The sequence below is a fragment of the Danio rerio genome, chromosome 3 (genome assembly GCF_052040795.2).
Source record: "Danio rerio strain M-AB ecotype USA chromosome 3, GRCz13ab, whole genome shotgun sequence".
In the NCBI taxonomy this organism is placed as follows: domain Eukaryota; kingdom Metazoa; phylum Chordata; class Actinopteri; order Cypriniformes; family Danionidae; genus Danio; species Danio rerio.
The window spans coordinates 40,002,501-40,012,382 of NC_141023.1; the positions used below are offsets into that span (position 1 = coordinate 40,002,501).

General features: G+C 35.8%; 1 long non-coding RNA gene across 1 annotated transcript in view; it reads left to right on the plus strand.

The window, feature by feature from the left end:
- The window catches only part of LOC141381254 (uncharacterized), a 34,759-nt gene extending 25,282 nt beyond the window's left edge, over window positions 1-9,477 (plus strand). The window contains exons 2-3 of the long non-coding RNA XR_015481089.1: window positions 7,835-7,962; window positions 9,016-9,477. This is a non-coding gene — a long non-coding RNA (uncharacterized LOC141381254). The remainder of the gene's footprint in view (window positions 1-7,834; window positions 7,963-9,015) is intronic.
- Window positions 9,478-9,882: the final 405 nt, after the last annotated feature.

The window sequence follows — 9,882 nt, forward strand, 5'->3', positions numbered from 1 at the left end:
ACACCTTTGTACGTACTAGCAAGAAAATGTTGGTTTGTGGGTAATTATTTTGTTGTGGTGTTCATCTAACATTCCTATGGTCAATATGTGGATAAATCAAATAGCTTTTTACTTTTACCCTTAGAAAAGTGTATGACTTGCATCAGAAATCTGATGATTTCTGGCATACCTGGAGTTCTCTTTGGGAGTTTTTGGAGAATTTTGAAAGTATTTTTATTTTGATTGATTGATTTGATTGATTGATTGATTGATTGATTGATTGATAATTTTATCCTGCACACAAGACTTGAATTACTAGCTGATAGACAATTGTATAACAGATGGCCATATTATTGTAAATGATGACAGGAGACATCTATACCACTGTCCTGTCATTGCAAATCATTAAGAAATGTTGAAAATAATAATAATAATCAGGCACGTGCACACATAGGGCTCAACCTGTGCAGTGCACATGCCCTTTTTAGTCTTGGATAGAAAGTGCCCTTCCAAAATGATCAAAAGTGCCCCTGCGACGCAACACACCCTTGGTCCCGCCCTTCAGTAGGCGCGCGACAACACAGCTGATCAGAACGCGCGCGACAATGTATTGTTGTTTATTGTTCTTGTAAAAAAATTACGAAACTAAACTAAACCAGTCACTTCATTAGATACTTATTTAGAAGTTAATCAGATATTGCAAATATCTAATAGACCAATAAGCATAACATTTAATTTGACATTAGATTTTGAAATAAAAAAGCCAATGGATGCTTCAAGCATATATTTTAAGAAGAACCTTGACAAATGCACTGCAGAGACCAGTTTCAAAGACGACAGCCGAGTCATAGGAGTGTTTACATAATGCTGTTTTACTGAATACAGCTGTAAGGCACAGCAATTCAGAGAGCATCGGATCTTGTCATGCCAATTGCAGGGTGCGTTTCAATATCCAAGCCACATTTACTGTCACTATAAAGCACCCCCAAGGATGTCTGGGAAGCCTGTAAAAATTGCATCCGTCAATGCTCCACTCAAGCAATCACAAATCCAGGAAAAACGGTTTGACAGCAAGGACATGGGTGCAGGGTTTTTGTAATAAAACATGTTGATTGAATCTGCGCAAAATTATAAAAAGCATTTAGAGGGCTTCTGCTGACTTATCTATATGGGTTCAGCTGTTAAAGGGATAGTTCACCTCCAAAAATGGTTCTTTCTTCTGTTAAACACAAAAGAAGATGTTTTGAAGAATGTTGGCTATTGACTTTCATTATGTTTTCTTCTACTATGGAAGTCAATGGATACCCTTTTGGGTGTTTATGAGTGTTTAACTAATAAAATCATAAAGGTTTACAACCACTTGAGGGTGAGCAAATGGTGAGTAAATGTTAATTCTTTCGGGTGAACTGTCCCTTTAAAGGCCATGAAAGCTGACCCAGATTTGCAGACAGCTGTTTATACGCATTGGACGCACCGATGAGAGCACAGGAGATGCAGCCATTGGAAATTAAAAGGAAGAGAAGTGTTATCAGATATGCGGCGCTTGAAATAGAATTTAGGTTTTACAACTCCTTCCTACCAGTGCTTTATTCAGCTTTTATAATTTTATGTTCCCCACACAGCTGGGTATCTCGTTTTGGTGAAGGGGTGCTGCTAACAGCTCATTGGGGCTGAGCCAGAAAGCTCGTAAGGCGAAATGAGTAATGAAGGTTTCCACCCATGCAGTATGACTAACATTTTAGAGACATTACATCCTCATGGAGAAAAAAAAACTGCTTGCATGTAGCATTCAGAGATGGCAAGGGCTGCTTCACGCCGCTGTGGTAAATGTGTTTGACAGTCGGTCCCTGCAGACATGAGCTGCAATTAGATAATGTGTGGCTCGGGTTTAGAACTGCACAATGCTGAAGGTCGCTGGAATCTGTGGTTTAAATTCACCACACGCACCACAATTTTAGCGAGAACATTATTGTGTGGCTGACAAATTTACCACTGCAGCCCAACAAAACAATTGCAAGTGGGATGTTGCTTTTGTACAAGTTCTTTAAACTAGCCAACGAGAAGCTGTTGTAGATTTTTTGTGAAAAAGAGTGAAATTTACAGTTAATGTAGTAGGATTATATATATATATATATATATATATATATATATATATATATATATATATATATATATATATATATATATATATAGTTATTGTAGTGGTCTTTAGCCTCCTTGTCAGAGCAACAGAACGGGATGGGTGCAGTAGGACTGGTTGGTTACACGTGGGGGCTTGTCCGGTATCGGAGTGAGGTTTTGGGGGGTGAGTGTAACTGTAAGGTCAGCTAGCGAAGTTGGGTGCTGGTGCAGTAAGTTGGGTGCAGAAAAACCAGTGGGTTACACACAAACACACACACACACACACACACACACACACACACACACACACACACACACACACACACACACACACACAAAAGAAATAAGGATGTACATGAGGCATCATAATGGAAAAACTATTTATCAGCTTTTATTTACATTTGAACAAAAAGTTTTGTCAAAAATTATTCATACCCTTGACCTTATTATTCAATGTGGAAGTGCACTGATTTTTGCAAGTGCACTGATTTTACAATTTTTTTTAGAACTTCTGGTTCGAGTTTCAGCAGAAAACATTCAAACTACTTCCTCTACAAACAAGTGTGTTCATGACTATACAGACACTGCAGAATTATATAATAGGAAAACATCAGTTTGCAACATCAAGCAGCAGAATGAGCTGTTTTTAATGTCTAAAATTAAATGGAAGTGAATGGGACTGGAAGTCTTGAGCCACCGAAAGTCTCGAGGCAAAAAGATTTAAACAGCTGCGCCCGCTCTTACACGAAGAATAAGGTCAATAGGAAAATCCATTATTCTATTCCATTCCAAAAAGTCCAAACTGTTCTAAAACATCCTAATTACCTTCGTTCATTGGAAACAACTGTTTTATTCAACTCAACAGGTGAAAAACAGAAGCTCTCTGCTGTTGATTTGTGGACAGTCATGACTAAGACAAAGAAGCTCAGTGAGGACCTGCGGCTACACATTGTGTTTGCTCAGAAAAGGGCTATGAGACCACATCTAAATGTCTTGAAGTTTCAGTGACTACAATGAAGGGTACAATTAAAAAGACAAGATATTCTGCATTGTATAATATCTTAGCAGACATGGTCAGAAGGCAAAAATTCCAAAAAAAAAATTACCTCTCTAGAGAGAGAACTAAATAAAGAATCCAAGAATCAGCACCAAGACCATCCTGATGAATCTGGCCTCTGCTGTTGGTAAGGCAGACAGTCCAACGGACACTGCATAGTGCTGAGCTCCATGAATGCAGACCAAGGAGGACACCACTTCTTCAGAAAAGGAACTCAAAATCCCGCTTGGCCTTAGCAAATGCTGGTCTTCTGTTTTATGGTCAGATGAAATATACATTGAATTGTTTGGCCAGAATTATGTAGCCCTCGTTTGGGGTTAAAAAGAAAAGCCTTCAACCCTGTAAGCACCATCCCCACTGTCAAACATGGTGGTGAGAACCTAATGATTTCGGGTGCTTTTCAGCTGGTGAACCAGGGAAACTAATCACAGTAAATTATCCCATGAAAAAGGAGCAATACATCAAAATTCTCAACAAAAACATCAGGCAATATGCAGAGAAACTTGGCCTTGGGAACCAGTGGACAATTCAGCTTGATAAACGACCAAAGCACACAGCACAAATAGTGAAATGATTAGCAGAAAAGAGCATTAAAGTTTTGCAGTGGCCCACCCCGAGCCCTGACTTAAATCCAATTGAGAATCTGTGGAGGGAGCTAAAGATCAGGGGGATGCAAGGAGACCGTCCAACCTGGACTTTTCTGTTGATTTTTTAGGATGGTATAGATAATTTTGGACATGCCAATTTTGTTCAAATGTAAATAAAATCTGAGAAATTATTACAATGATGCCTCTTGGTGTACAATGATGTAAGTTGTCTTTATTTGTTTATTTGTTATTTATTTATTTCTGGGGAAACCTCTGTCATTAACGTATTTTTTTATTCCACAATAATGTTTCAAGTACATCAGTGTCTAATGTATTTTTAAAGAACCTTTTGTCAATGTACACGTCTGAATATTTGCTAATTTGTTGTAACCACAACAGATTAAGTAAAAAAATATTGTAGGTTAAATAAAACAATTAATTGAAGTACTTTGATATAGTATGGTTTAAAAACACTAAAGCATTTACTAAAAAATACTATAGTATTTTCTTCATGTGGACTACACCAACACAGTAAAAAAATACAGTGAAAGAAATCTCAGTACATTAAAAACTGTATATATCAGCTCTTGAAGGAACAAAAAAAGTAAGATTATCCACCTTAATCAAATGGAAACTATCACAAGAAACAACCCAAGAGTCTTCATAAAAGCCAACACGATTTCAGCACAAAGCAACGCCAACAAACCATCTGAAAGCGTTGTTAGCAACATGCGCGCATTTCCTGAGCATTAGCCCGACACCGTCAGCTGGATGTAGATCATCAACAGTGACAGTTTCATTAAAGTCTTTCAAACATTTGTCTTTCATTCTTGTAATATGAAGTTGCTTTTGTGCCAAAGCGCCGAAGCTTCTCTCTCATCTGCGTGCACTTGTCTGCTTTGTGGAGTGACACGAGCAGCTGCATCTGGGCGCCTTTTCAGAGGAGGAAGCCGATCCTCATGATGTCATGATTAAAAGAATGCTGAACAGAGCGAGTGTAACTGTAAGGTATTGTTTGGCTCCTGGGGTGAGCTGTGGTGTCTTTTTTTTTTCCTTTTTCTGTTTTTTATGCACAGAAATGGCGTTCATGTTGTGGCTGATGGAGGCTGACACACCAGCGCTCCAGAGGCCTCAGATTCACCGACTACGCAAACCGCATACGGGTAGATGAAAATGATGTGTGGGTGCATTCACAATGAGACAGTGCATATTAACGGGTTTGTTTTTGTCACGCTATGCTATTTTTGCACAATAGCTAGCAAACTTCAAAAGCCACTGTGCGCTGTTTTTGCAAACAGTGGTTTGTTCATGTTGTCGTATGATCTGGTTTGTTGCATAAAAGCTCATTTCTTATGTAAAAAATAAAGATTAGATTGTTTCATTCCAGCAGCTGCTGTGTTGCTGTGGTTTACTAGCTTATTTAAAGAGATAGTTCACAAAAAATGAACATTTTGCAATCAATTAAATGAAAAATCTGCCATGGTTTCCTTACTCTTCTTCATTTGTTCCAAACCTACAATATTTAGGTTTCTTTCTTCTGTTGAACACAAAAGCAGATACTTTAAAAAATGCTGGTTGCTGGCACTATTGAGTTGCTTATTTTTCTTTCAATGGAAGTCGATGCATGCCACAACATTTTACAAAATATCATCATGGACAACAGAAGAAATAATAATGCCTTACATGTTATATAGAGCTTTTCTGGACACTCAAAGCGCTTTACACACATTTGGGGGGGGGGGTCTCCTCATCCACCACCAGTGTGCAGCATCCACCTGGATGATGTAAAGGCAGCCATATTGCTCAAGACCACACACCACACTCCAGCTGATTGGTGGAGAGGAGAGAAAGTGATGAAGCCAATTAGGATATGGGGATGTTTAGGAGGCCATGATGGACAGAGGCCTGAGGGCAAATTTGGCCAGGATGCCAGGGGTTAAACCCCTACTTTTTTCAAAGGACATCCTGGGATTTTTAAGGACCGCAGACGGTCAGGGCCTCGGTTTAACCTCTCATCCGAAAGACGAATAATCTCATAAAGGTTTAAATTCTAATGAGGGAGTCAGTGATGAGCTAATTTTCATGTTTGGGTGCACTAACGTATCTCTTGGAGTCTTTTTTACTTCTTTTAAACTTAAAAATATGAAAATATTTTTATGCGTGTGCTAATAAAAAAATTATCTTAAAAAAATTTATATTTCAACTATACTTGTTCTCTGTGTTTTGACCATGAAGATATAATTAAAAGTGTAATTAAGTACACGTGGTTTCTAGTTTCATTTTTGCATTTTTTTTTGTCATAGAACTTTTATTCTTGCAAATACTATTTTACATTTTACAACAACCCACACACCATGTACAATCCTATCTAGCCCCAACAAAACGATCCTCAAATAAAACAATCAACATCTGAAAAAAAAAATAAAATAAATACAAATACAGAAAAAAAACTAATCATAACAAACCATATACAGTTGAAGTCAGAATAATTAGCCCCCCTTTGATTTTTTTTCTCTTTTAAATATTTCCTAAACGATTCTTTAACAGAGCAAGGAAATTTTCAAAGTATGTCTGATAATATTTTTTCTTGAGAAAGTCTTATTTGTTTTATTTCGGCTAGAATAAAAGCAGTTTTTAATTTTTTATGAACCATTTTAAGGACATTAGGAAGTTTTTCGATAGTCTACAGAACAAACCATCGTTATACAATAACTTGCCTAATTACCCTAACCTGCCTAGTTGCCTAATTTACCTAGTTAAGCGTTTAAATGTCACTTTAAGCTGTATAGAAGTGTCTTGAAAAATATTTAACCAAATATTATTTACTGTCATCATGGCAAAAATAAAATAAATCAGTTATTAGAAATGAGTTAATAAAACTATTATGCTTAGAATTGTGTTGAAAAAAATCTTCTCTCTGTTAAACAGAAATTGGGGGGAAAATACACAGGGGGCTAATAATTCTGACTTCAACTGTATATATACATACAGACCCATATAACTTCAACAAATCCACATTTAAGGTTTTTAAGTCACTAAAGAATGCAATAAATTGTTGCCATTTTTCAAAAAACTGTTCTCCCCTACCACTTATGTTGTACAGGTGTAATTAAAAAAATACCACAACTTCGAAAATCTGTATGTAATTAAAGAAACAAGATGGAACCTTGAGAAATTAATCAATGTGAAGAGACTTAACGTTTTTTTTTTTTTTTCAGGAAAAAACAAGTTCATAGATGTTCAATATGACTCTCTCCACACTCTCTGTAGCATCTTTGGCTTACCAGTTTTGATAGCTGCAGTTATTTCTTCTTTTAGTTACTTGATGTGAAACTTCAGAGCTTCCTTAAATCACCAACAGAAAGAGCTTAGCTCTCCTTTTCTTCTTTGCAGAGTTCTCGATTTTTAAAGTTGTGGTATTGTTTATGAATAAGCCTATTTAATTTTCCCAAGTTTTAAAAAGAAGACCAATCTTTGAGCCATAATGAAATAGAGGGGGGTTGTGGGGAGCTGTTTACTATTTTAATTGAATAGGATTTCAAATGTAACCACTTTAAGGGAAAAATCTCCCAAAATTGTTTATTTTCTATCATTTTATTATTTACTCTTTTTTGCCTTCAAGTGGTTCCAAACCTTTATGAGTTTTTTTTAAAACAAGCAAAAAGATATTTTTAAGAATGCTGAAAACCTGTAACCATTGACTTCCATAGGAAAAACAAATACTATAGAAACACTATGGCCAATGGTTGTAGGTTTTCTTCAATACATCTTTTGTGTTCAACAGAAATAAACTCATAAAGGTTTAAAACAAGTAAATAGTAAGTAAATGATGACAGAATTTTTAGTTTTGAAAATATTTAAAGTATTTTGTTTAGATTTAATTTAAATTTATAAAAAAAAAAAAAGCATGTAGAAAACTAAACCGATCTTTTCTTGTTGTGTACATAGGAATTATTTCACAAATATGTCCTAAAGGCCTTTTTGAAATGTGCATTTTTTATTTGAGGTTTGATGTAATCTCAACATAAAGAGAGGGTGGGACATAGAATAGCTCCTCTCCTTTAAAACAAACCGTTTTGTTTTGTCACAGCTCTGCCAGTGAGAGTGGATGAGATCAAGAGCATCAAAGGACAGCAAATGAGAAGGGACAGGTCTGGACATGTCAGATACTCAAGAACATTTGACTGATCAAGATTTGATGAGAAGCTGAAGTATAAGGTAACAGAAAAATCTGGTGGAGGTGACAAACCAAAAGCTTTTAATGTTTCTATCCTCTAAATGTTAATTTTGTCTCTGTTTTACAGCACATATACAGTTGAAGTCAGACTTATTAGCCCCCCTTTGAATTCTTTTTTTCTTCTTTAAATATTTCCCAAATGATGTTTAACAGAGCAAGGAAATTTTCACAGTATGTCTAATAATATTTTTTCTTCCGGAGAAAGACTTTTTTGTTTTATTTCGGCTAGAAAAAAAGCCGTTTTTAAATTTTTAATACCATTTTAAGGTCAAAATTATTAACCCATTTAAGCTATATTTTTTACAGAACAAACCACCTTTATACAATAATTTGCCTAATTACCCTAACCTGCTTAATTAACCTAATTAACCCAGATAAGCCTTTAAATGTCACTTTAAACTGTATAGAAGTGTCTTGAAAACTATCCAGTAAAATTTTAGTTACTTTCATCATGGCAAAGATAAAATAAATCAGTTATTAGAAATGAGTTATTAAAACTATATGTTTAGAAACGTGTTGAAAAAATCTGCTCTCAGTTAAATAGAAATTGGGGGAAAAAAATAAACAGAGGGCTTATAATTACAAACTTCAACTGTAGCTTACCTTAGCATAATGCTACTAACATCTAAAAACTTCATTTTAATTTCGCTGGATTTTAAAAGTACAGTGAAAAGTATCTTTGAGTATAAAAATTAATATCTAAATTGAAGTATAATTAAACTGCAGAAATAATATATAATTAGTGAAACTAAAAGACTGATATTTGCTTAAATAGTTGTGCAAAATGTTTTTGTTTTAGTATCTTTGAAAGCATTGTATTGGCTATATTGTCTGCTTGTATATTAAGTCGTAATCATTTTTCCGTCAAGCTTATTGCTTTTTTTATGTACATGATGTCAATATTTCACAACACATTTGCCAGGCCACAAAAAAAAAAAAAAAAAAACAATAACCTTGATTGTGGTCAAAAGCAATGAAATATTGAACTGGATTCCCAATGCATGCACTTGATATGTTTTTCGAAATCCATGCAGGTTTACAGAAACTCAGGCATCCATCATCCCGGTCATAGTTTCCAGGAGATCAATAATGCAAAATGACACTTTTTATATGCAGGCTCAAAGCGAAAGCCTTCCATTTTCTGTGTGATTTATTCCTGCGCTCCAAGCTGTCACCTTCCATCACCGCTGCTTTTATCACTAAATAAAAAGCTGTGCTATAAATCGCAGGCATCGTGGGGTCATTGTATCACAATGCAGTGACGCTCACAGCAATCCTGCTCTTCATCTGACCAATTTATTCAAAGCATCAGGCCTTTATTTAACACGGGAGAGGTCAGGTCACCTTCCAGCGTAGGTGCGCTTGGGTTAATGGCAAACAGCTGAAGCACATCGCATTGTATTTCCCCAGAATTCATGGCCAGCTACACTTACCATACAGCTCTACCATATGAAATGAAAATACTATGGTTGTTTATAGTGCATACTATAGTGTTTTTCAACCATACTATATAGTAAAGTGTATTATATTGTGTACATTTCAGCACTAAAGGTGACTTTTTTCATTAAAGATCCTGTGAAGTGCTTTGAAATATGCATTCTTATTTGATGTTTTACGTAATCTCAACTGAAATACAAACAAAGGGACATAGTGTAGCTCCTCCCCTATAAAAAACAGCCAATAGGCTGATTTCACGCAGCCGCCATTAATAAGTGAAATCGAGGCTGCAGTGGGAAGAAATTCATAAGTATCACTTGAGTCACAGAGGAAGTTGTGTACCTGGCTGTATATCATATCAGCAAAGAGAAAGCAACACAAATGTATAATGTCACCATCTTCCGAGTGACCCAAAGGTCCGTTCTGAATGGAAAGTGAAAATAAAAAGGGATCTCAGAACTCAT